The following is a 25,828-nucleotide window of genomic DNA, read 5'->3' as shown; positions in this document are numbered from 1 at the left end:
GGCCTTGGCCATCTGGGTATAGGAGGTCCCAGCCTGTCAAGGGAAAGTTCTGCCTTCACTCTCAAGGGACCCCATGCTTGACTCCAGAAATCACTGAATCAGAGTTGCAGGGTGCTCAAGAAAAGAGCCAGCCCAGCCAGACTCCTGCAGAACTAAAAGGAACAGTGAGACCTGGGTGTGCTAATTCTCTCTCTGTTCCCCATCAAGCTCTGCTGTGAAAACCACTAAGAGAAGCAAGAAGCCGGAGGCATCTCCAAGGGAAGACACCAGGAGCAGTCATAGGAGTGCACGTTCTTTTACTTCAGAATCTAGATAATCCAGCTTTCAGTTCAAAGGCCTTGTAAGAGCACACAGACCTGGCTAAAGCCTGCAGATTAACCTGCTCTGTTTCAGTGCCTATTTCCCTTAACTCTCACTGACACAAGTGGGAACAGTTTTCCAGACTTTCCTTGCAGAGACCATCCCCATCTCTTTGTCCTGGTGCTCTCGGCTGAATGCCAATCACAGATTTTACCCAAACGTGCTCCTTCAATCCGACACTGCTTCTGTGCAGTTCTTTCTCCTCTATTAGGGGGCGGCGGGGGTAAATTAGCTAAAGGGCATTTGGAGCTTTTTGTGGAAGTATGTCTTGATTTTCTTATTGGATTTGGATAGATGTTCGGCTTGTTTGTTTTTTCCCTTCTCTAGCAAGGAGTACTTGAAAGAGGGTGCTATAAGTTCTTCCCATCTTGAGAAGTTTAGAGAGGTAGGCAGTTGAAGGAAAAAAAAAACCCAATATGAGGAGGGAATCTAAGATTGAGAAATAACTTGGCACAAGACGATGGTTTCTCTGAAGGAATGCCTCCTGGGAAGTTGGTAACAGTCACCTGATGTGCTCAGCATTGACATGGACATAAATAACTTACAGGCCCAGGTGACTTAACAAGCTTCTATTGAGAGTTCTTTCCCAGCATGGGGGAGGGGACACTTGGCAAGCATCCTCTTACAAGTGGCACTGTTCTAGGTACTTCGAAGCAGCAGCAGCAGCAGCAGCTGTTCTCAGATTTTTTTAAAATGAAAATAATTTTTTTTAATCTTAGTTAATTGGCTGGTGGTTGAAGGAACGCAATTTAAAACAAAAAATTGCCTTGTGGCCTATAATGAAAAAAATAGGAAAAGGAATATAGATATGTATAGCTGAATCACTATGCTGTACACCAGAAATTAACACAACACTGTACATTGACTATACTTCAACTAAAAACTAAAAATAAATTTAAAAATTGGTAGGAGGCTAATATCTGTTTGAATTCCCTTTTTAAATGTATTATCACACAGTGGACTTATTACTAAATCTTAATAGAGATCAATGAGTAGTCCTCTACTTTTTTCTCTCCCCTCCCTCCCTTCCTTTTTTCTTTCCTTTCTCCTCTCCTTTATTTTTCTTTCCTTTTCATCTCTTTCCCCTTCTTTATCTTCATCTTCAGTGTCTTGGGAAAAATCGTAATGAACTTCTTAGAGCAATTTCACAACAGTGAAAATGTTCAGGGTCACAGTTGCCTTCCCTGGAGTATTTAGCTGTGGAGTCAAGCACAGCTTTCATTTTTGCTGTGTCTGCAGCATGCACACGGTCTCATTTATGCTTGCAAAAATATCTAAGTGTGCTTAGGAGGGTCAGAGAGACCCTTGGAGAGCAGACCCACTATAATTTTAGTAAAATTAAAAAACAGCAAAATAGCACTAAGAGAAAAACGACTTTGGAAACTACTTGGGACATAAACAAAATGCATTTTGCTTTACTTGGCATCTGGCCTGAATTTTACACTGATTTACACTGTAGCCAGATAAAGAATGTAGACAGCATTTGACAATACAGAATATTTGATTATAATTTAAAACTTAGTTTATATTTTAAAATGTGATACACTTGTAATTATCTATACAACCGCTGGATGTCACTGTTGTATACGTCTGGCAGTAAAAACTTCGCATTTAGGCAATCTGAAACTGGTATTTTAAGGGCTGTCATGATACCTCCTTGACGCTTTACTTTTTGATGGAACACATGCTATCATGCTAAGACGACTCTCTTCTCCATTCAATACAGACAGCCCAGTTCTCATTATGGCACTCTACTGGGAATTCTTCTAATTTACACAGGATGAGACTCCCCAACCACAATTATCTTCTTGACTATATTTAAAAGGAGTGTGGTATTTTTATTATAGTTCCCAACATTGTGTATTAATTATAACTAGCACATTCTGGATACCAAATGGAGTGAAGTGAACACATAACCATAAAATACCCTGGATTTATAAAGTGCTTTTTTTCCCCTCAAAAAGCTTACAACAGTTTTGTATCTATTTGCTCATCTGTCTTCCCAGCATCCCTTGGGGCTTACCTGCTTTAATGCCTTTATGAGTCAAAGTTGACCTGTGAAATAAATTGAATGAAGTAATTATTTGCACTGGCATCGCAGGAGTAAAGCAAAAGCAAACGCTGAAAATGTGTTCCAGACAGCTAATTATAGTTTGCAGAAGTAACTCATTGAAATTTTGATAGTTCTGGATTTGTTTTTTGGTTTTTTTTTCAATTACTTTTAAAATTTCTTAATTCATGGAGCCTTTACCTCTTTTTTAAAATATGCGTTTAAAAAATCTGGGCCATCTTGCACAGCTGATGTTATATAGAAATTAGATCTGGATACTTTTCCAAACCTGAAAAAAGCCTGGCACAATTGGAACAGTAGCTAGCTTTCTCTGTAGTTAGAAATGACCATGAGCTTCACTTTGGCTGTCCAGTTGAGTCTCTTTCTTTTTCCTAAAACCCTGGAGTTGTTTTCTTTAACTTCCTCCCGTGCCTTTGCATTGAGGAAGCCAGAGCTGTTCTTGGAGGACTATTGGCCTAGATTTTAGGCGGAGGAGGTGGGGAGGGGTGGTCCTCTCTGTTCTAGTGAATAATCAGAGAGCTGTGTCGCCTGCCATCTACGAAATGCTTTGATCCAAAATTTCAGTCATTGTTTCCACATTTAGGGGCTGGAATGAACATCAAAGAAATGGTAGTACGGAATTTACTGAATGCCAAAGAAGTACAATAACATACAGAGGATATAAGCAAATCCCAGTGGCAAAATTTGCTGCCAATTCTTGCACATAATAGAGACCCTAAAGTGACGGTCTATCTTTGACAAATGCATAATGATATCAATGCCAAGGGAAGGAACTAGCATGCTGAAAGGTGAATAAAAGAGTTGGGAACAATTCAGTGGACTTACACATTTCCTTAGTCTGTTTTCACACAAGAAAAGCAGATGACACAAATGCATTAGGTAATCATTGGACAGGGCTGCAAACTCACCAGCAGTTTTAACCGACCTGGCTCTTTCGGGTGCAGCTCTACAGAAAATAAAATGTGATTAGGAATTATTCATCTTCTGGAAGGAAAAAAAGAAAAGAAACAAGTAAAGTGAAAATAGCTTTCTTGCTCTGTCTTGGATAGTTCCAGATTTTAAAGCCCATATGTTGTTTGCTATAACTTCCTCGCCTCCCAGGGCCAATGCATTCCAAACGCTTCAGCTAGTGCACTGCACCGAGTAGCTAGGAAGTTAGGGCTCATTTGTGTCCACAGTCTTTGTTCAAATATGGATTAATTTTGGTTAATTTCACTAGGTGCACATAAAGTAAAATGCAGAGAACTGAAACCACTGAAATCAGGCCATCGCATGATCATCTAAAAACCTACTTTTCAAGCGCCTTTAAGTTTTATTTTTGAAATAAAAACAATAAAGTGACTATAAAAAGTTTCCAAAAGCATTGACGTTGTGAGCAATTGCTAACCAAGGCTATTCCCAGAATGATCAAGCAAATTTAGATATAATTCTAGAAAAGCTAACTGCCCTGCAGTGCCAGCTATAAATATTTCATTCGGAAGGTGATTTGATAAGGGTCCTGTGGTATGTGGCTCTTGCCTCCAGGGCCAGGTATCTATGTAAATGCAAATTGTGCAGCCTCACCAAGGTTAGCAATGGAGAGCAAACTAGATTCTTGCCCTTGAGCGTCCATTCTTTTACTATGGAGATGAGTATGTAAGGCCTTCTGTAGGCTGCTTTGAAAAACTGCAGTACATGAAAGCAGCTACAGGTTCATGAGCACAGTATCAGGTATGAACAAGACCAAGATCTGTGTGCTTATTTGAAACTGTCCTGGATTGAGCAAAAAACTGCCAGCTGCCAATAGAGCCAGCATTTCTGTCCTTTGCCTTAGACAGTCGAAACATATTTGCTTATATTCACCAAAGCCACTTCCAACACAACCCCTGCCCACCCAGTTCTTCAGTGTTTCTTATAAAATTTCTTCTGCGGCCTTGCACTGCATAATAAAGGAGCTCATAGAAGGATCCTGCTCTGTTTATTGTGCATGTTAAGTAAATGCAATGATTTTCATTATTTCAAACTCTATAATGAAATGATTGAGTGCCCAGCAACATTAGAAAATGGACAAACAAGTATTCAACTGGCTGGATGAACCATAGCTTTCTGGCATTAAAAGTGTAATAATATTTATGAGTTAATTTAATCATAGAAGAAAATATTGAGTAGGTGATGGAGTAAAATGATGACTGTGTATTATGTTTTTGCCATGCAGCTGGATAAACATATTCAATGACAGACCTTGGCAAGAACTGCAAAGATGCTCTTGACAATGGCATGAATAAATATTAGGTGCTGCCTAGAATTCACTGTGTTTGAGGTCTTGAGCAAAGCCAGATGAATTTTAGCAGGAAAATATGAAGAAGCCATGTATGCACATTAGGATTATGTAAACATTGGAGTCTTTCTCTGCTGCCCAGGAATTGCTCTAACATTCATTTTCATCTACATCACTGACAGATTTTTTTTACACATTATCTTAGCACTTCTGGGAGTGCATTCTAGCATCAAGACCCAGCTTTGGAGCAGCTTCTGGTAACTTTTTCAAAAACATGGACTTGGAGAGAAAAGAAATACTTTGCCTAGGCTACAGAGAGCTGACAAAAAGGATATTTTGTAGTGACCCAAACCAATCTATGTAAAATAGTACATTAAAAAATTCCTTTTGATTGATTCTTGAATTTCTTTGCAATATATGGTTTCAGATTCCAAGAAGGGCCAATAGTTGGGTAGATATTTTGAAGAGAATCGGCAATATTAATGATCACATAATGAAGCATTTGATCCAGGACAAAAAGAACCAATACACAAGAGAGAATCACAGATATATGTCTTTGTGGGTTTTTTCCCAAGATTGTCATTTTACCAATAAAGAAAATATCTTTTTTTCCAGCTTTATAGAGACATAATTGACATATAACATTGTGTAGGTTTCAGGTGTACAGTGTGTTGATTTGATACACGTACATTGTGAAATGATTACCACCATCATGTTGGCTCCATCACACTACATAATTAACATTTCTCTTTTGTGGTGAGAACATGTAAGATCTACTCTCTTAGTGACTTTCAAGTATATAATACAATATTGTTAACTGTATCACCATATTGTACATTAGATCCCCAAAACTTTTTCATCTTATAACTAAAAGTTTGACCAACGTCTCATTTCCCTCACCTCCCAGCCCCTGATAACCACCATTCTACTCTCTGTTTCTGAGTTTGGCTTCTTTAGATTCCACATATAAGTGATATCATACAGTATTTGTGTTTTTCTGTCTCACTTATTTCACTTAGTATGCCCCCAGTTTCATCCGTGTTGTCACAAATGGTAGAATTTCCTTCTTTCTCATGGCTGAATGATATTTGATTGTATATATACTACATTTTCTTTTTTATTGAAGTATAGTTGATTTACAGTATTATATTAGTTCCAGGTTTATAGCATAGTGATTCAGTATGTTTGTAGATTATACTCCATTATAGGTTATTTCAAGATAATGGCTAAAATTCTCTTTACCACATCTTTATCCATTTATCTGTTGATGGGCACTTAGGCTGTTTTCATATCTTGGCTATTGTGAATGATGCTACAGTGAACATGGGAGTGCAGGTATCTCTTTAAGACCTGGTTTTATTTCCATTGGATATATACCCGGAAGCAGGATTGCTGGATCATATGGTAGTTTTAATTTTTTGAGGTACCTCCATAACTGTTTTCCATAGTGGCGGTACAAATTTACATTCCTATCAACAATGTCCAAGGATTCCGTTTTCTCCACATCCTCACTAATACCTCTTATCTTTTTGATAATGGTTATCCTAACAGGTGTGAAGTAATATCTCATTATGGTTTTGATTTGCATATCCCTAATTATTAGTGATGTTGAACATCTTTTCGTGTACCTGTTGGCTATTTGTACGTCATCTTTGGAAAGGACCTTCTATTAAGATCCTTTGCTAATTTTTTAATTTGTTTGGGTTTTTTGTTTGTTTGTTTGTTTGTTTCTTTGCTATTGAGTTGTACAGTTCTTTACATATTTTGGACATTAACCTCTTATTAGATACATTTTCTCTCATCCTATAGGTTGCCTTTTCATCTTGTTGATATTTTCTTCTGCTGCTCAGAAGCTTTTTAGTTTGATGTAGTCCCACTTACTAATTTTTGCTTTGTTGTTTGTGCTTTTGCTGTCATATCCAAAAAATTATTGTCAAGAACAATGTCAAGGAGGTTTTCCCCCTGTATTTTCTTCTAGGAGTTTTATGGTTTCATGTCTAATGTTTAAGTCTTTAATATATTTTGAGCTAATTTTTGTGAGTGATATAAGATAAGGATCCAATTTTATTCTTCTGTGTGTGTCTATCCAGTTTTCTCAACACCATTTTATTGAAGAGATTATCCTTTCCCCATTGAGTATTCTTGGCTCCCTTATCAAATACTAATTGACTGCATATGCAAGGGTATATTTCTGGAGTCTTTATTCTGCTCCATTGGTGTATATGTCTATTTTTTATGCCAGAATAATAGTGTTCTGATTACTATAGCCTTGTAGTATAGTTTGAAATCAGAAAATGTGATGCCTCCTGCTTTGTTCTTTTTTTTTTTTCATGTTACTTTGGCTATTTGGAGTCTTTTGTGGTTCTATATAAGTTTTAGGGTTTTTTTTTTCTATTTCTGTGAAAAATGGCATTGGAATTTAATACGGATTGCATTAAATCTCTAGATGACTTGGGTAGTATGGGCATTTTAACAATATTGAACAAAAGATATCTTTCCACTTACTTGTGTCTTCAATTTCTTTCATCAAAGTCTTATAGTTTTACCTCCTTAGTTAACTTTACTCTGAGGTATTTTATTGCTATCAATGCTATTGTGAATGGGATTTTTTTCTTAATTTCTTTTTGAGATTATTTCATTGTTAGTGTATAGAAAGACAACTGGCTTCCATATGTTGATTTTATATCCTAAAACTTTAATGAATTCTCTGATTAGTTTTAACAGTTTTTTGGTGACATTCTTAGGATTTTCAATATATAAGACCATATCATCTGAAGACAAAGACCATTTTAGTTCTTCATTTCCAATTTGGATGCCTTTTATTTCATTTGCTTGCCTGATTGCTCTGGCTGGGACTTCCAGTACTGTGTTAAATGGGAGTGGTGAGAATGGGTGTCCTTGTCTTGTTCTTGATCTTAGAGGAAAAGCTTTCAATCTTTTAAGATTGAGTATGGTGTTAGTTGTGAATTTGTCATATATGGCCTTTGTTATGTTGAAATGTGTTCTTTCTATATCCAGTCTGTAGAGACTTTTTATCATGAAAGAATATTGTATTTTGTTAAATACTATTTCTGCCTCTATGAGATGATCATCTGATCTTTATCTGTCATTCTATTAATGTAGTGGGTTTTTTAATTTGATTTGAATTTATTGATTTGTGTGTGTTGGACCATTCTTGCATTCCAGGGATAAATCTAATTTGATCATGGTGTGTGATCCCTTTAACATGGTATTGAATTTGGTTTGCTAGTATTTTGTTGAGAATTTATGCACCAATATTCATCAAGGATGTTGGTCTGTAGTTTTCTACCTTTATCTGGCTTTTTTCAGGGTAATGCTAGCCTCATAAAATAAGTTTGAGAGTGTTCCCTCTTAATTTTTTGAAAGAGTTTGAGAAGAATTGGCATTAATTCTTTAAATGTTTGGTAGAATTCACCAGTGAAACCATCTGTTCCTAGGCTTTTCTTTGCTGGAAGGTTTTTAAATCTCCTTACTTGTTATTGGTCTGTTCAAATTTTCTGTTTCTTCATGATTCAGTCTTAGCAGATACTGTATGTTTCTAAGAATATATCCATTTCTTCTAGGTTATCCAATTTGTTGGCATATAACTATTTGTGATAATCTCTTATGATTCTTTGTGTAGTATCAGTTCTAATGTCTCCTCTTTCTGGTCTTATTTATTTGAGTATTCTCTTTTTTCTCTAGTTTACATAAAGGTTTTAAAATTTTGTTTATATTTTCAAAAATATCAGCCCTTAGTTTTATTGATCTTCTATTATTTTTCTGGCCTCTATTTCATTTACTTCTGCTCTGACTTTGTTACTCCTTTCTTCTGCTTAAGGCTTACTTCTTTTTCTAGTTCCTTGAGGTATAAAGTTAGGTTGTTAATTGGAGATCTTTCTTATTTTCTTAATGTAAGAATTTACCACTATAAACTCTCCTCTTAGAACTGCTTTTGCTGCATCCCACAGTTTTTTGTATATTGTGTTTCCATTTTCTTTTGTCTCAAGATATTATTTGATTTCCTTTTTGATTTTTTCTTTGACCTACGGGTTTTTCAAGAATGTGTTTTTAAATTTCCACATATTTTTGCATTTTCCAGCTTTCCTTCTGTTATTGGTTTCTAGTTCATTTTATGCCACTGTGATCAGGAAACATACCTGGTATGGTTTCAGTCTTCTTAAATTTGTAAGATTTGTTTTTTGACCTATTATATGATCTATCCTGGACAATATTCTATATTTGCTTGAGAAGAATATATATTCTGATGCTGTTAGATGGAATTTTCTGTATATGTCTGTTAAGTACATTTTCTCTTTAGATTCTGTTAGGTATATTTGCTCAATATAGTTCACATCCAATATTTTATTGTTAATATCCCGTCTGGATTATCTTGCCATTGTTGAAAGTCGGGTATTGAAGTCTCCCACTATTACTGTATTTTTGTCTATTTCTCCCTTCAGATCTATTAGTATTTGCTTACTATATTTAGGTGTGCCCATGATCCATGATGTATATCTGTAATTGTTGTATCTTCTTGGCAAATTGACCCTTTTATTATTATATAATAATCTTCTTTGTCTCTTGTTATTGTTTTTGGCTTAAAATCCATTTTGTGTGATTTTGTAAGTATAGCTACCCCTGCTCTCTTCTGATTTCCATTTGCATAGAATATTTTTTCCCATCCCTTCATTTTGAGCCTATGTGTGTCCTTATAGCTGAAGTGAGTCTCTGGTAGGCAATTTATAATTGGGTCTTATTCTTTTCCTTTGTTGTTTGTTTGGGTTTTATCCATTAATCCTCTCTATGCCTTTTGATTAGATAATTTAATCCATTTGTATTTAGAGTAGTTATTGATAGGTAAGTACTTACTAATGCCATCTTATTATTTTCTGGCTTTTTTTCTAGTTCCCTTGTTCTTTTCTTTCTCTCTGGCTGCCTTCCTTTGTGAATTAATGATTTTCCATAATGCTATGCTTTGATTCCCTTCTCTTTATCTTTTTGTCAATCTGCTGTAAGTTTTTGCTTTGTGGTTACCATGAGGCTTGCAATAAACATCTTATAGATATAACAGTGTATTATAAGCTGATAACAACTTAACTTTGGTCACATACAAAAACTATACACTTTTATACCCCCTCTTTTATGTTTTTATGACCCAACTCACCTCTTCATATATTTTATATTCATTAACAAATTATTGTAGCTATAGTTATTCTTAATATCCTTGTCATTTAAAAAGATTTATTGCTCAGGGCTTTGCTTTAAATTTTCTGGAACACATACACTGTCCCTAGAGCCACAAAAACAATAGAAGAACAACTATGGTCTCTGGGCCATAGTGTATATGTCACAAGCTTCTGCTAAATCAGTGAATTTCCTAAGTTATTCTATACTGTTTTGGTTATATTAGCATGAAAATATGAAGAGAGAATGCTTCAGAGAGGTTATCAGAACCTACTGGAAGGAAACATTCATGTGGGCATTTACCAGTGTCAGTTGTGTGATCCTGGGTAAGTCATTTTGCTTCTCTGTACCACAATTTTCTCTGTAAAATTAAAAGCATTTTGTTGCTTATCTTTAAGAGACTGGTTATGAGAAGAGAACTAGACTGTCTAAAGCTTGTTTCTTTTGTTATTAAAGCATAATGCAGTTAATTTAGACTCTGCTTTGTTCCAGAAAGGATTTTGGTTGTATTTAGAGATGGCAATATGCAAATTTAAGATAGTAATAATATGACTGTATCTATTTCCCAATATTTATCTCAAGTAACTCAATATTTCAAAGCAAATATGGTGACCCACAAGCTTAATTTTTCTTTATTTTCTTTTGATGAAACCTCTTAAAATCTTATTTTTGAAAGGAAATCCAGTTCACTTTCCAACTACTCTGTCTTCCTGGTCTCATTCTTAAATGGACACATTGCACTTCAACATGCATTTAACAAATAAATGTCCGGAGCACTGGAGCCTGTCAGTGGAACTGGAAGTAGCAAGAGGGGTGTTTTGGAGGTAAACTTGCCATGACTTGATGGTGGGTTGGATTTGAGAAAGCGAAAGAGAACAAAGTGTCAAAGATGGCTCCCAGATTTCTTATACAGAAAGTGGGAGAGGGAAAAGATTTTGGGGGAATAACCAGGAATTCAGTTTTGAATATATTAAATTTGAGATGCCTGTGAATTTGAAAAGGAAGAAAATCCAGGAGAAGACGATAAAGGCAGCTATGGTGAAAAAAGAGCCCTGGGTTCAAAGGCAAAGGACTTTAATAAAGGTCTTGGCTCTGCTCTACCATATATGACAATGGGGGAAAGGACTTGTTTTCCTCATCTGTAAAATAAACATATTAATATCTCTCATCACCTTGTTAGGAAGGTAAAATGACATTTTTTGAAGGTATTTTATGGTGAACTACTCTACTTCGCATTATTGTAGAGATACAAGAAACAACACACACACACACACACACACACACACACACACACACACACAAAATCAAATTGGGACTCTTCCCTTGAAACATCCCCAGTAAGTAGCATATGCCCTGCTCCTCTTATCTTTTCACTCATTCACCTTGAGGCTTTGTCTGAGTTGCGTTGATATCCCTTTCTGTCTCAGTTCTCTACCTTCAGGAGGAGCTTACAGTCGTGATCTCATCTCAGAGGGCACACAGAATTAACACGGTGAAGACTCTCTTGAGATTCATGGTTGATTAGGGGCAGGAATCATGGCTCTGGAATGTGATGAGCTTCCAATGAATATTAATTGATTGGCCTTTGGCATTAGCGTTTCATTATTAGGTTTTAAATTGGTGGGAAGGAGAAGAGATTTTAGTCAGCTGAGAGAAAACATCTCTCTGCCTGCTCATGTGGGTTTGGGACCATCTACTGTCCCCACAGAGTTGAGCCTCAGCTTGTCCTCTGAGCCTGAGAAAGGACAAAGGTCAGGGAAAGATGAGGGAGGAGCTCATTTTCCCCTCAACTTATGTTTCCCCAAAATGAACTCTTCAACCCTTCCCTACAACGATGTACTAAAAATCTACATTAATCCTTTTTAGACCACTGCATGGCCAAGCAGGAATCTGTCAACAGCAGAGGGTAACTCAGGTTGTGGCAGAGATGATGGGATGGACAGGAAGCAGCTGCCCTTACACCAAGTCTAAGAAGGCTCATTCTTAGACAAATAGGGCAAATATACTCTGTTTGTTAAACACAGACTTTATAAAATTTGAACATTCATTAAACCCCAACAAGCTGGGCAAAGAGTACAGAAATATCTGAAATGCTCCTCAGTCTTACAACCTATTTGGGGGAAGAAAACTTGTAAATGGCAGACTTTGTCTTGGATAATATCTCTATGTGGTGAAGCAAGTTGTCTTATGTTGTTGTCTTTGCTCCTTATATTTATAATTTTACTTCTGTTTCATGCCTGAGAATTTCCAAGTGCAACAACAAAAATGAAAATATAGTTCAAACTCTCCCCGTATTTTCCAAAATTAAGTGCTGTTTCTATATTAAATTTTTTTTCCAGCTCTACATTATGACCACTATCTGAACACAAATCTCTTATTTCCTGGGTATTATATTTCTATTGTTTAATTTTTGTCTCTAGTACATATGACATAATGTCTTGAAATACCCAAAGAAGAGGTTAGTTGTCAGCAAATTTTCATAGCTATACAAGGAATCAGGTATACACTTGATGCTATACCTCCCTTGGTACATGTATAGGTGAGGCTACGTATTACTCCAAGGAGAGAGGAGCCATTTGATACTTGGTATATGTATTTAGGACAGTATCTGCATCATAGTAAATCCTATGTAAATCTTAGCTGCTGCTTCTAGTACCACTACTACTACTGCTACTACTTTGACTACTACAGGTGAAAAGCCTAAGGGTTATGCTGTGACCAGGGGTTTAGCTGGGCCGGTGGCATGGACCTAACACACGTGCAGTAGGTTAGATACTTGCTTCTCACCTGTGAAGAACACTTTGACCCTTTGGGGAGACCATCTTTGTAGATTCACCTTTTTTTTTGCCATTGGCTACCCCTTGGGAACTGCCAGAGTGTCAGAGTGAAACCCTGGGATGTAGCATGCATACGCGCTATTGCTCTGAAGCAGTGCTTCTCAAACTATGTGTGGTGAAAGATCAGTTTCTTTTGTTTTTTTCGTCCAGTCCGTCACAGCCTGATATTTTGTAAAGTGCAATAAAAATATCTTAAAATGGAATAAAAAAATCAATAAACACAAAATTCAAGTCCCATTTTTAAATTCAATTAAACTGACATAAACTTGGGCTGCCACATGGCTCTCAACAGTTCTAAATGCCTCCTCTCAATTCTGTTCCTGTCTCATCTCTAGACAGTAACCGAGAGATTATAGACAATGGGCCTCCCTTTGAGCAGCAACCTCATAAAGAACAATGAGGAACCTCAAAGGCCTGTGATTTCCATAATGTTTTCCTTCTGTTGAGCTCAGAGGGCTCTCATCAAGCCGAGGGTGCTACAGGTCAGCAGGTCTCAGGCCCCAGCCTCACTGATATGAAGCTGGGGCACAGGAGGTGTCTGAGACGCCAGCCACAATAGAAAGCTACTTTCTGCTGGATGCTGGCCATTCTCTCAGCTGGGAATTTATGCACAGCTAAGCGGTGGGCTGTTTACTGCAGATGCACAGGTGTGGAAACAGTTTGTGATAGGCAGGTTTATGGCAAATAAACACATTGTATGATATACTGTAATCAACTATATAAACAACTTTCAAACTGTCTATACTTCATATTTCCAGCATTTGGTTTTGTTAATCATATGTCTTCTTGACAGCAATTAAATAACCTTGAGAGAAAATGTACACCTGCTGTCTCCCCTGGGGAAACTACATCTCTTTTGTGAATGACATAAGTTCTCCATAAAACATAAGTGAAGATAGGAGAATTGAATTTAGAGATATGTCTCCTTTCTCTCTTGTTTTATTGCTAGTTGAATTGGAGGGCATGGTTTAATATAGCTAATCTTTTTCTGGATCCCTATTCTAAGATTCTTTTCAAACCCAAGTATTTCCCTGATGGGCAAATTGGAGACAGTAGATAAATGAGGTTGTGATGGGTATCACATAGTAGGGAGGGTCCCACGGCCACCTGACTTGGCCTGTACTTTTATCCTGGCCAACTTCTGGACCCCAGCGCTCTCAGTTCTTCCTGATTTCTGCCTCCCATCTCATCTACTTTCATGAACACTATACTGGTCCTGTTTTCCTTAAAACAAAACAAAGCATAACAAAAAGTTTGCTTTGCTTTAGTCGGGTTCCAAACAAGCTCCATTCATAAGTCAATTTTAATCCATAGGTGTCCTCACTCCTGAGACGCAGTGATGGGTGAGTGGCTGCTGCTGGGAGGCCAGGTGGGCACTCCAGGCTCAACGCAGGCCAGACGCTGCTCCATCCCAATCCATTGAGTCTTGACTCGGGGCTGGTTTGACAAGGCAGCGTTTGGGGTGTTAGCAGCCTGGGGCATGTTGTGGGTGCTGTCCTGGGACAGCAAGTGGTTTTAGTGGCACTGGAATGGTGAACGGCCAGCCCAGCACCAGTGCTCCTGGCACAGCAACCACCTGCCCGACTTCAGCTCTGTGGATTTGGGGCCACAATTCACCTTGTGCCTCTTCCACCCCAATGGGCTGACTTCTTCCAGGCTTCCTATGTAGTCTTGACCACAAAGCATCATGAAACCATCACAAACTGGCCAAGTTCTGTGTCTTGGAGCTGGAACTTGGAGGACCTGGGGCCCCATTATGTTTTGATGAGTTGATAAGTTGGGAATAAATGTCTGGAAGAGGAACACACGGCTATGGACTGTATCACCCACTCTAAGAATTGTTCCATCCATTCTATCTACTTTTAAGAAAAATGGCTTCAAAACACAGCATTTTTCAGTGTGAAAACAATGCTGGAGCTATATGTCCTTGGTAACAGGTAGACACTTGACTTGAATTGGTCTGATGGAGAATGATAGTGTCCTGATACCTATTGGAACTCTACAGATTTTGTTTCCTGGGTCTACAATGATAGCCCTGTCAAGGATGAAGTGGTAGTGATTGACAGTGGAGTCAGAAATACTCCTGGTATCATGGAGGATACTACAACTATCAATTCAAATTCAAGTCAGGGAGTTTGCTAGACTGCAAGTGGAAGACGTGCACCACCACGGACAGGCACTCTGGGACTCCACTGGGACATGGCCATGTCTGACATTGCAGTCATTTCAGAAATCATTTCAGAACTGGTTTAGACAGTAAGAGGCAACTATCTTCTCACCATTAGACTAACTAAAGATGGACTGATTGTTATCACCTACCAAGAAAGGCTTCTTGCTGCTGGGAAGCAGCTGAGTGTAATGGGGAGGCTATCTATGAATCTAAATTGTAGAGGGTGCAATGGGAAAAGAACAAGGTTATCTGTATGATATACCTTAAAAAGATTATGCTATTTAAGCCATTTTAGTGCACTGGTCAAAAAAAAAAAAATGGAGTCTTAAACCTTCAATCCCCCATAACTACCTCAACTACAAAGGTTAGGATGCTAGGATCCAAGAATATCTGAAGTGGTCCACAGATCTGGATAAAGGCCTCCTCACTTCTTTGACCTCACCCTCTGCTCTTCAGGTTGAGTTTGCTTGGACTGTAAGGCTGGCAGGAGTAGAATGGTCATTGGAGTTAAAGAGAAAAAGGATACTGACTGCTGTTTGCTGCTTTCATTTTCCTTGTATAGTACCATCATTATAATAAACTAATTTCTCTTCCCCATCCAAAGATGACTTTTCCATCACATTTTAATCAGAGGAACTGAGTGCATTGCACTGATGTCTTAGTGGACCAAGGATTTGAGCGCCATTGCTAGCATACCTTGCTCTGCTCGGCAAAAAAAGGCACTGAATAATTAAGCTCTGAGTTCATCCACTCCTACCTTTGTAAATTATCTATGATGGAAACTCCCCTCCATTCTCTGGGTTTGATAAACTTACTTGCTTACTCAGTGACTTTAAAAAATAAGCCAAGTCACCCAACTGCCTATGGGAGGAGGCAGAAAGAGTTTGGCAAGTTCAACCCAATGTTATTTATTTAGCATCAGTTATCTATCACCCACCCCTCCCCAAGCAGCACCTCCCCCCACCCTACAAGTGCAGAAGTACCTAGAGGGGAAGGAAAAGGCTTACTCAGCTGCTAATGTTCACTGTTTAGAAGTTTGTAAAGCAAACTAAGAGCTCTGAAATTCAGCCTGTTTATAGTGATACTATTGAGAAAATGAATTTATTCTACCCTGCCTCTCCACATATGATCAAATAAATAAATTTGCATGTCAACAAAATTTATAGGCCTCCCTACCATCTCTTTCTCTGTTTTTTTTTTTTTTCTTGCAATTTTGTTTGTTTGTTATTGTTGAAGAAACTGGCTGTTTGTCCTGGGGTTTCCAACAGGTTGGGTTTTATTGATTGTGTCCCTGTGATGTTGTTTAACATGTTCCTCTGCCATTGTAAGCTGTAAATTAAGAGTTAGATCTAGATGCCTGATAAGATTCAAGTTCAGTTATTTTGTCAATAATAATTTCATACATAGTGTTTAGGAAGTACATATTGTCTGTCATCTCTTTTTGTTGATGTGAACAGCCACTGATGTGGTCGTTGCCTAGATCTGTTAATCCATTAGGAGGCTGCAAAATGGTGATATCCTACTGCTGTCATTCCTTTTTCGTTTATTTGTTGAAAAAATTCTGTAAAGACAAAGTTCTTCTTGATTACTCTGAGACCAGTTTTGGTTTTTTTTTTTTTTTCTAACACAATGAATTGGTCCCCTAGCATTAAGAATTTCATTTTTGGTATTATACTGAACTTATGAATTTAAATATACTTGACATGTTTCAATCCATTGCATTTATCATCCTACTGATGCTCAAATGATCCCATCTCTGGCCAGCTGAATCTTTAAGCTGGTAGCCAAATCCTTTGGGCAGAATCCTACTAGTGTGCCATCACTTCCTTGCTACCAGGTAGGATAAGATATTCCAGACTCGTTTAATAAACTTGCTGCCTCAGACCTGGAATCAGCCATCTTACCAAGAGGTTTGTTTCCTTTTGGTGGCAAATAGTATCTAGAGACACAGTCAGGGTTCTAAAGGTGCTTGTTGCTGTTGCATTAGCCATTGTTTACAGGCTTTTTCAGTGGACAGACCTAGAAAATGAGTACTTTTAAAACATAAAACACATTATGAATTGGTATTGCTTCCTCAGATTCATTTGCAGAACTATAGGACTTTTACTTACTCTCATTGATCTTACATTTGTGTCTGCTCTCACTAAAGCTGCAAATCCCAGTTTTCAATGATACCAATATATATACATTTTGGTTACATACACAACAGTTTCAGAACACCAATACCAATACTACCACAATATGATTACTGAATCAGTGGATAGAAACAAAAACCAGTAAGAAGACGTAATGGAAGAAAAGACCACATGTCTGATAGCTAAAACAAAATACAATACCTCAGCATATGCTTAACAAGAAATGTCCAAAATCTATATGAAGAAAGTTATAAACAGTCATGAAGATATAAAATTAGACTTTAACAGTTGGAAGGATGCACTATGTTCATAGAAAAACTCAGTATCATAAAGATCTTAGTTCTTCCTATTAATATTTAAATGATTTTCATAAAATTCCGCTAAAAATGCTATCAGGTTTTTTTCTGAGAGCTAAATGAACTGCTTATATAGTATGTTTGGAAGAGTAAACATGCAAGAATAGCCAAGAAACCCCTCAAAAAAAAAAAAGAAAAAAATGATATAACATTAAAACATATCAAAAACCTCTGTGATTAAAGCAGTTTTGTATTAATGCATGAATAGCTAGACAAATAGAGTAGAAAATTCAGAAATAGACCTAATTACATATAAAAATGTAGTATATGGTAAAAGTGGCATTCCTAATTAGTGAGGAAAAGATGGCTTTTAAATCAGTGGTGTTAGGACAACTGGATACCCATATATAAAGAGATAAAATTGAAGCCTTTCCTTATACTGTATACCAGGACAAATTTTAAATGATTGGGAAATTTATAGGTAGAAGATAACATATAAAAAAAAAAGATAACATAAAAAAGATGATATATGAAAAAAGATGAATTACTTTATAACCTGGCATAGGAATATCTCTTTAAATTACAACTTAAAATCCAAGAATAATAAGTAAAAAGTTTGACGTATACAATTACAGGAAAACAAGTGCTTTACATTTAATACACAGGCATTATATCAGACCCGTTTGCAGATGAGAAATCTGAGACTCAGAGAAATTAAGTATCATGCCAGAGTTTACACAGTAAATGGCAGAGATGGGATTTGAACATAAAGAATTTGTAACTAATTGTACACTGAGCCACCTAAACTTCTGTTCACCCTAAGCTCATTGAGAAAATCAGAAAATAAACATTTTCTAGACCCCACTCACAATTGGGGAATCAAATCTTATTAATGCTATTAGACCAGTGCCATTGTTTGATATAGACTTCATGTTGAGCTTTAAAGTTAGGCACAAAGAGAGACTTCCGTGTATTTTGAAGATTAAACTTAAATACATTATGACACTTAACATAGAGATGTACACTTCTTAGTTTTTGCTATCAGAAACTCTTGTATTACTGCAGCCCTCTCCTCCCAAGCTACCTCATATATCTCTACCGTGAAATCATATAAAATGCCAAGAATCCTGTTTTAAATATATGAAACTTGAAAGAATCTTCAGATCTTTTAGTTTGTTATGGCTAAGTTATTTTAATGGGAATAAAATAATTCAAACTAGTTGTTGGGTTTATAAAGAAAGAAAGTGCCAATTGACTGAAGGTTTCACTTCCTGGCTGGTACTTGGTGTTTGTGCAAAGTCAGCAACTAGTACCAACATTCCTGCCCTTCCTGGTGTTTAATTTGTTTACATTTTAATTTTTCATTTCCTTCCAATGCATCTAAAACCTAGTCAACAAATACTGAATTTCTCTTTCTGTTTCTTCAAGAAAACTTTTAAAGTCAATTGTGCTTTTTCTCCATTAGGAGAATGGTTATTTAGAGGGGCTTGTGAGAACAATGCAATTAATTCATTCATTTCATGATAATTTATTAAGCACCAACTAATGTACCAGGCATTGTTCTAAGTGTTGGAAATACAAGGAAGATAAAGCAGACAAGTTTTTGTTCTCAAGGAGCTCACCTTCTATAGGAGGAGACAGGGGAAAAGCAATGAACAAACACAAAGTTGGATAATATCAGAGAGTGATTTGTTCTGTGAATAAAGCATTAAACACAGAGATGTGATAGGGACGGGGGCAGAGATCTTCCTTAGCTTGGATGGTCAGAGAAGTCCTTCTTTAAGATTTGAGTCACATGAAGACCCAAACAGAAAGATGTATGGGCAGAAGGAACAAGTGAAAAGGCCCTGAGGCAGGAAAGCACTTGGGGTGTATGAGGAAGAGGAAGACCACATGTAGCTGGAGGGGAATAAACTACACTGAACTGTAACTGACCTCCAGCAACTATTTAAGGATTCACTTGTTTGTTAGTTTATGCATTTACAATCTACCTTTTTCCAAAAAGGATTTAAAATAGTTTTTTGAATGTTGCTGTTCCTATAGGTTTGAGAAAAATAAAAGTGAGTCTGTTAGCAGGTAAAATCCAACAGACAGATCTAGGATAGACCATAAAGACTGTGGATGCAGGATGTTCACTTTTTTTTTTAAAGGCTCACACACCTTGAAATGTCATTTAAGAAATTATTTTCAGAGAAATTTGTTGCACTGAATTTAATTTCAAATCAACAGACCCATTATATGCTCTAATTAATCATGGCACATGCTATTTACCAAACTCCTGTAAAAACAAATTTCTTTTGTACACATTACAAAGAAATGTTACATAAAATTAAGCACCAAGTAATGACTTTAATTTGCGTTTAGTTAATAATACACAGATGATCACGCGGCTGTAAAGGAAGCCACTTGGGACATTAACAGACATGCTGGCACAGAGGAATTGGAAGAAGGCAGACTGTGAGCTCTGGGTGGGGAACCAAGAGGACCCAAGAGTTAATGGACATTAGATGTTTTGACTTCCAGATACAGGCAGAAACCTGCTGAAGGCCTTTGTCCAGGGAAGCCTGTCTGAATGAATTTCACGTTTCTTCATTGGTTTCTAAATTATTTTTTCCTTCTTGTCCAGCAAAAAGCTTTTACAAAACTTAGTGGAATTTTCATTTAACATGAGCTTTGCTGAATGGCCTTGACTCAAAAGCTTTTTTTTCTCCAGCTTTGCAAGAAGCCATAGTTGTCCCAATTCCATGAGCCACATTGCATGTCTAATTCTTGGCACTTAACGATCCCAAGCTAAGACACTCAGACTTTACATTTGGAAAATAAAATAGAGTGAAACCCTAATATTTTAAAGAAACCAATACTGCATTTCTCTGAGGTCTGCAGGCTATGTAAGCAATCATATGAACAGACACACAAAAATAAAAATTCCATATCCCATATTGTAGCAGATGGGTTGGAAAACCAGTGGGCCAGAGGATTTGTGGTTAAAATTTGTTTATGCTTTCAGAAAGGACGAGTGGAAAGTTGGTAGGAGACTGAAGCAGCTCACTTTTCTCTTACAGCACTTTTCTGATATTTTCTCAATTCCACTTCTTGCTCCCATCTAAAAGCCACCTAAAAGGGGATTTGTGCAGCAGAAGAGTCATGATGCCAAGACTCGAGAGTATTTCAATGCCCTGAGAAGCAGAGACTCCTAAAGATTATTTAAGGTTCCCACCAACTCGCAGTGTGACTCTTAGTTGTCATTTCATCTGTCCATGTGCCTCTTTTGCATTGTACATGAAATGGGTATCAAAGAACTACTTACTTCATGGTAGCATTTTAGCTTTCCGAACAGGTGACAAACATCCTTCTCTTCTAGGTTGGAGGTTACATTGGTACCAACTCTGCTTCTCTCGCCATCTATGACCTGTCTCTGTTTCCCAAGAATGCTGGATTCAGTCATGCTTATCATTCTTCCTGGAACAAGATGGGAAGGAGGAGGGCTGTATGACTTCATTCAGAATAAAAGTTCCCCGTAGTCCTTACCAGACTTTGGGGCAACAAGATAATGCAGTCACACAAACTGGCACACACCCCATTACAGGACTAATGATGAGCTGAAAACAAAAAGGAAATTTAAAGAAGGGAAGCCTCAGAAAGGAATTAATCAACAACTCCAAGGCAATATCATGCTGTGCTTATGTTTTCTGCAAATATTGACTTTGAAGAATTAAACATATGACTAAACACTAAGGCACTGTCCCTGTGAAAGAAAGTTTCTATGTGACTATTTCAGACAAAAGGCAGTGCAGAACAATAAAGGCAAGAGGGGCCCAAGCGTGGTGCTGTAACTTTCCTCCCCTGTAGGGAGGGGCAAGTGCTGTGCATGCGGTTACTGAACATGGTGTAGCATACATGTATATCTATCTCCCCATGCATGTCTGATTTGAACTGCAAGAAGAAGGAGGGAGTTAGAAAGGGACCTCTTGTTTCTTTTAAGTTTTCAAAGCATCACAGATTTCTCCAGAAGTCGTCTGGGACAGGGAGAAAAGTATGAACCCAAGATAGTTGAAAATGGGCATAGGGTAGGGAGAGAGAAAATACAGAGAGGCTCTGGAGCCCAGTCAATTCAAGTAGTACGAAATGCAAGTTAGAGAACGAAAGAGTGATTTCTTTAAAGACAAGGCCGCACTGGTTCTGGAAACCAGGGTCCCTCACTGGGCAAGACGTGACTGTTTCAAACAAGAAGCCAAGTGGTAATGCTTGATGTGAACTACTTGTACTATATGAGTCATGGATGTATTCTTGCATATAAACTTCTTAGAGCAGACTGTCTCAGGCCACATCTTGACTACCTCCTGATGGCATGTTTACTGACTCTGTAGATTTGGGTTTGGGTGTGTGGTATATTAGGTGATTATTCAGCAAATATTCACTCCTGTCCCCATCTCCTGCCCCCTCATCCTTTGATGGAGGCGTGTACTTTCCTGCTCCATTGATGTTAGGCTTGGGCCACATGACTTGCTTTGCCCAATGGAATATTAGCGGACATGACAGAAGCAGAGACTGAAAATGTGTTTGCGTGGTTGGGCTGGTCCTTCTTGTGTTTCTGCCATGAGAAGAAAATGCCAAGCCTAGCCTGGTGGTCTGAAGAGGGTGAAAAAAACATGTACAGCAGATCTTGACCCACTCTGTAGCTTGAAATCACAGCCAGCCAAACCAAGCCTGGACCAGCCAAACCCAATGTATGAGTGAGAATAAATGATTGTTCTTTTAAGCCACTAAGATAGGGAGTGGTTTGTTATGTAGCATTTTGTGGCTAGAGCTAACTGGCGCAAGCAGAACAGCTGATGGATCTAGTGGAGGCAGCAAGGAACATGGGTTGTACAATGTTTACAAGGCACAGTGAGTGAGCGGAATGGCAGAGTCCCTGAGCCATGAATGGTGGGGACTGGTGTCTAGCACATACCCTTGGTGCACGGTAGCATGATGCTCTTGCTGAACACAGACTAAGGGTCAGAATGTGGTTACTTGTGGAACAAGAGGGACTACTTTGGGTCCCAAATGTGTGTGTGTATATATATATATATATATGTGTGTGTATATATATATATACACACATATATATATATATATATACACACCAGTATGTACCAGTGACTATTCTAGGTACAACTTTGTATCTATATATGAGTTAGTATCTATGACAGTTCTTGCTTTTGGAATGAGAGGGAGTGTGTTAGTGTTGTGCTTGGTGGTGGTTTCTTTGTCTTGTTTTGCTTGGCTTTGAGAGGGGCACAGAGACATGGAGAACTGAAGACCTAGTCTCTGCCTGCAACTGATTCGCTGAGCTGGGTTATTACCTGTTGGGAGAGGCTGAAGGAGCTATTTTCATGAGAGACTTTGTCATCTGGACCCCACCTGGCCCTCCTTGTGCACACTGAAGTGTGGCACAGAACCCAGGAACCCAGAAAGCTCTGGCTCCTTGCAGACCGGTGGGTGAGGGAGCTGTTGCCTGTGTTACAAACACTGTGTTCCCACCATGGGCATCATCCCTTGCTGCTGTTGTGGTTCCCTCCAGCCGTGTCATGAGGGGAGGCTCCAGAGCAGGAGTAGAAGGTGTTCGAGCACTCAGGGACTTGCATGAAAGGCATGCGAGCTAGTTGAGACCCTCCTTGGGGACTGCCAGAAATATACTGGGGAGACTTGGCAGGGAGGTTGGAGCAGGGTGAGGCTGAAAGAAAGTAATTTGAGATAATAATGTTAACGGGACCTTATTTGAATGCACGTGTTGAGGGACCACAGAGATATTTCAGTTACTTTATGCACGTGGTTGAAAGGTCTAGTTGGCCCAGTGCCCACAGTCAACACCCATGAAGCTATCTGGATAATGCTGGGGGTCTGTCTTCAATGGCACATTTGCCTCGACAGATGACCCAGCCTTACTAGAAGGAGAGCATTGCCAAGCTATTGCCTCTGTGGAAACTCCACTGCCTCACTTTAGGATGATGACAGTACAAAGGAAAAGGGAGGAGAGAAATCAAAAGATGAGTAAGAAAGGGTGGTGCGGTCATCGGTGGGTCAGTACATCTTAGCAGATAGAAATTAACACATGGCTTTGTACATAGTAGGGCCTCAATAAGTGTGTGCTGCTAATGGGATATGAAAAGAATCTGGTGGACGGTGCCACCCCATCACTCTCCACTGTTTCTGGCAGCATCCGAGGGGCTGAAATTTCTCTCTTAGGCATATACATGTGACAGCAAGGAATACATCAGCCTCTGGAACCCCAGAGTGGGTCCCTGCAGGATAATATTGCCTCTGGCAGAAATCGAGAGAAACTCGGTGCTGATTTGTGCCGCGGTTGCTCACAGTATAAACAGAAGCTGCCACGGCTGTCCACTCAGCACTTCTTATCAGGCTACAGAAAAAAAAAGAAAAGTTTTTCTTTTTTAAAAGAAAGATGGAAGAAGGGCATTTTTAGTGCAGGCAGCAGCTCTTTACAACATAAACTGCTCAGCCCAGGGGAATTGAAATGGATGAAGCGTATGCAAAGTCAGCTAATGAGTGGAGTTTGGGTGAAAAATGATAAAAGAAATTGCTTGATTTTATTGTTCTATCCATAGCGATGCTTGTTTTTAAAGTGGTCAGTGGCGCAGGTCTCACTGACATTGAGCATTTAGGGGAAGAAAGCTTGATCTCACAGTGGGTAGAGTAGGATTAAGTATAATAATTTATTTGCAAAATAAAGTTTCAATTGGATACTAATTGTATGAATTTCTAGGACCACCATTTATTAGAAGTAAACTGACCACATTGCTGGTCTACCGGTAGAACGGGGGCCAGATTATTAATGAAGATGTCCCTTGGAAAGGGGAGATAGTACAAGTTGAGTGGTAGGCAATCCCCCTTCTGGTCTTGGCATGTCATGTGCTGACCTGGGCCAGTCATTTGTATCTCTCTGGGCTTCCTGATTGTTGTGCTCAAAGAGGTTACAGATGTGTGAACTAGTGAACCCTCTGCACCTGAGGCCTGGGGTAACTGAGGTGGTTGTCAGTCCAGGGCTCACCGAGGGCAGCCCTTGGGGCTCTGATGGCTCGCCCCATAGTCCCATGCAGGTTCAGGGAAAGGGCTCTAGTTCATGTTCTGCGTGTTCAAGCACCTTTCTTTTGAAATCCTCAGAATGAAAAAGTCTGACTAGATTTGAAATCTATTTCTGTTACAAAAGAGCATTTCAACATTTCTATTGGTCAGAGAAAATAAAAAAGAAGAGCTCTTCAACTCTTCAAGATAATTTCAACTGTTGTAAATTTTTGAATGGCTGTAAAAAATGGCTCTAAATTTTTTTATCACCTACTTGTGGGAACAAAGTTTCCCATCAATGGTGACTATCAAGACTTTGAAGAGATCATTAAAAAGACTTGATCAGGACTTGCTTGTAGCTGTTTCAAATGTAAAACTTGGTATAAAATAGTTATGTGTGTGAAACAAAGCTCAACTTTCTCATTAAAAATTTCGGAAAAGATTTTATTTTGAATTTTCATACAAATTCAATATTTGACATCTATTTCTAATGCTCTGGATTTTATTTTTATTATCATAGTAATAAAATATAAAGAAAATGTAATAAATGTTTTCACTTAGCCCACATAGATGTCCTCAAGTCTCCTCCAGTTAATTCCAGTGTGGTGTGCAAATATTTTCATATCATGTCTTGGCTTCAGGCAGATATCAGAATGCCTGGATGCTAATGCTGGTTTGCTGCTAACTTTCTTTGACTAAATCACGTGAACAACTTGGGCCTCAGTTCTCCTATCTGTAAAATGACTACATTAGATTATTTCTAAAATTTATTTTGACAGTCTGTTTTCTTCTATGGTCAAGTTATTTTTAACAGTCTATTTACTTCTATGGTCATGACAAGGGTTTATTTTTTATGAGGATACATCTTAGCAATTGATCATGATTTTTGAATAATTTTAATACTTAATGGTCTTGCTACAAACCAAAGAAACTTGTATGCATAACACAGATAATGGAATTTGTAGATTTTGTGACCAAAATATTTATTAGCAAGGACAGTCCAGTCAGTACCTTGACTCCAAAGAACTCAAGGTGCTACACTAATGCCACAAGCCTATTTGCTCAAGTTAAAAATCCCTGTAAGCATTCCCCTTGTTTCTTTAAGTTTGGGAACACAGATCAATCTGAAGGAAGTCAGGATATGGTACCCTACCCCTTTGTGATTAGAAGGCACTGCTGATATGGACTATACCTATGTTGATCACTTTTACATCCCATCAGGCCTGCCTGTTGATTTCAAGCCATCTCTTTTCACCTTTGAAAACAACTGTCTAGGACTGAGGGCCTGAGGCAGAGGATCTGAAAGGCAATCACTACTTTTTAATCAACTGGTTTTGAGCCTGAATCCTACCTTACCTGCCATCTTGTCCCCAGGCCCCGGCCCCTCTACAAGCAGACACAGAATTTAAAAAAAAAAAAAAGAAAAGAAAAAAAAGAGCCAGATACATTA

At 38.2% G+C, this 25,828-nt stretch overlaps 1 long non-coding RNA gene and 1 pseudogene across 6 annotated transcripts in view; both read left to right on the top strand.

Moving 5' to 3' along the window:
* LOC116153047 (uncharacterized) overlaps window positions 1-25,828 on the top strand; it is a 402,633-nt gene that overhangs the window by 307,390 nt on the left and 69,415 nt on the right. The window lies entirely within an intron of this gene.
* LOC105099233 (tissue alpha-L-fucosidase-like) lies at window positions 14,621-15,498 on the top strand (annotated as a pseudogene).

The sequence above is a fragment of the Camelus dromedarius genome, chromosome 4 (assembly GCF_036321535.1).
Source record: "Camelus dromedarius isolate mCamDro1 chromosome 4, mCamDro1.pat, whole genome shotgun sequence".
Classification (NCBI taxonomy): domain Eukaryota; kingdom Metazoa; phylum Chordata; class Mammalia; order Artiodactyla; family Camelidae; genus Camelus; species Camelus dromedarius.
Note: the sequence above shows the minus strand (reverse complement) of the source record. Positions and strands in the feature narration are given on the sequence as shown.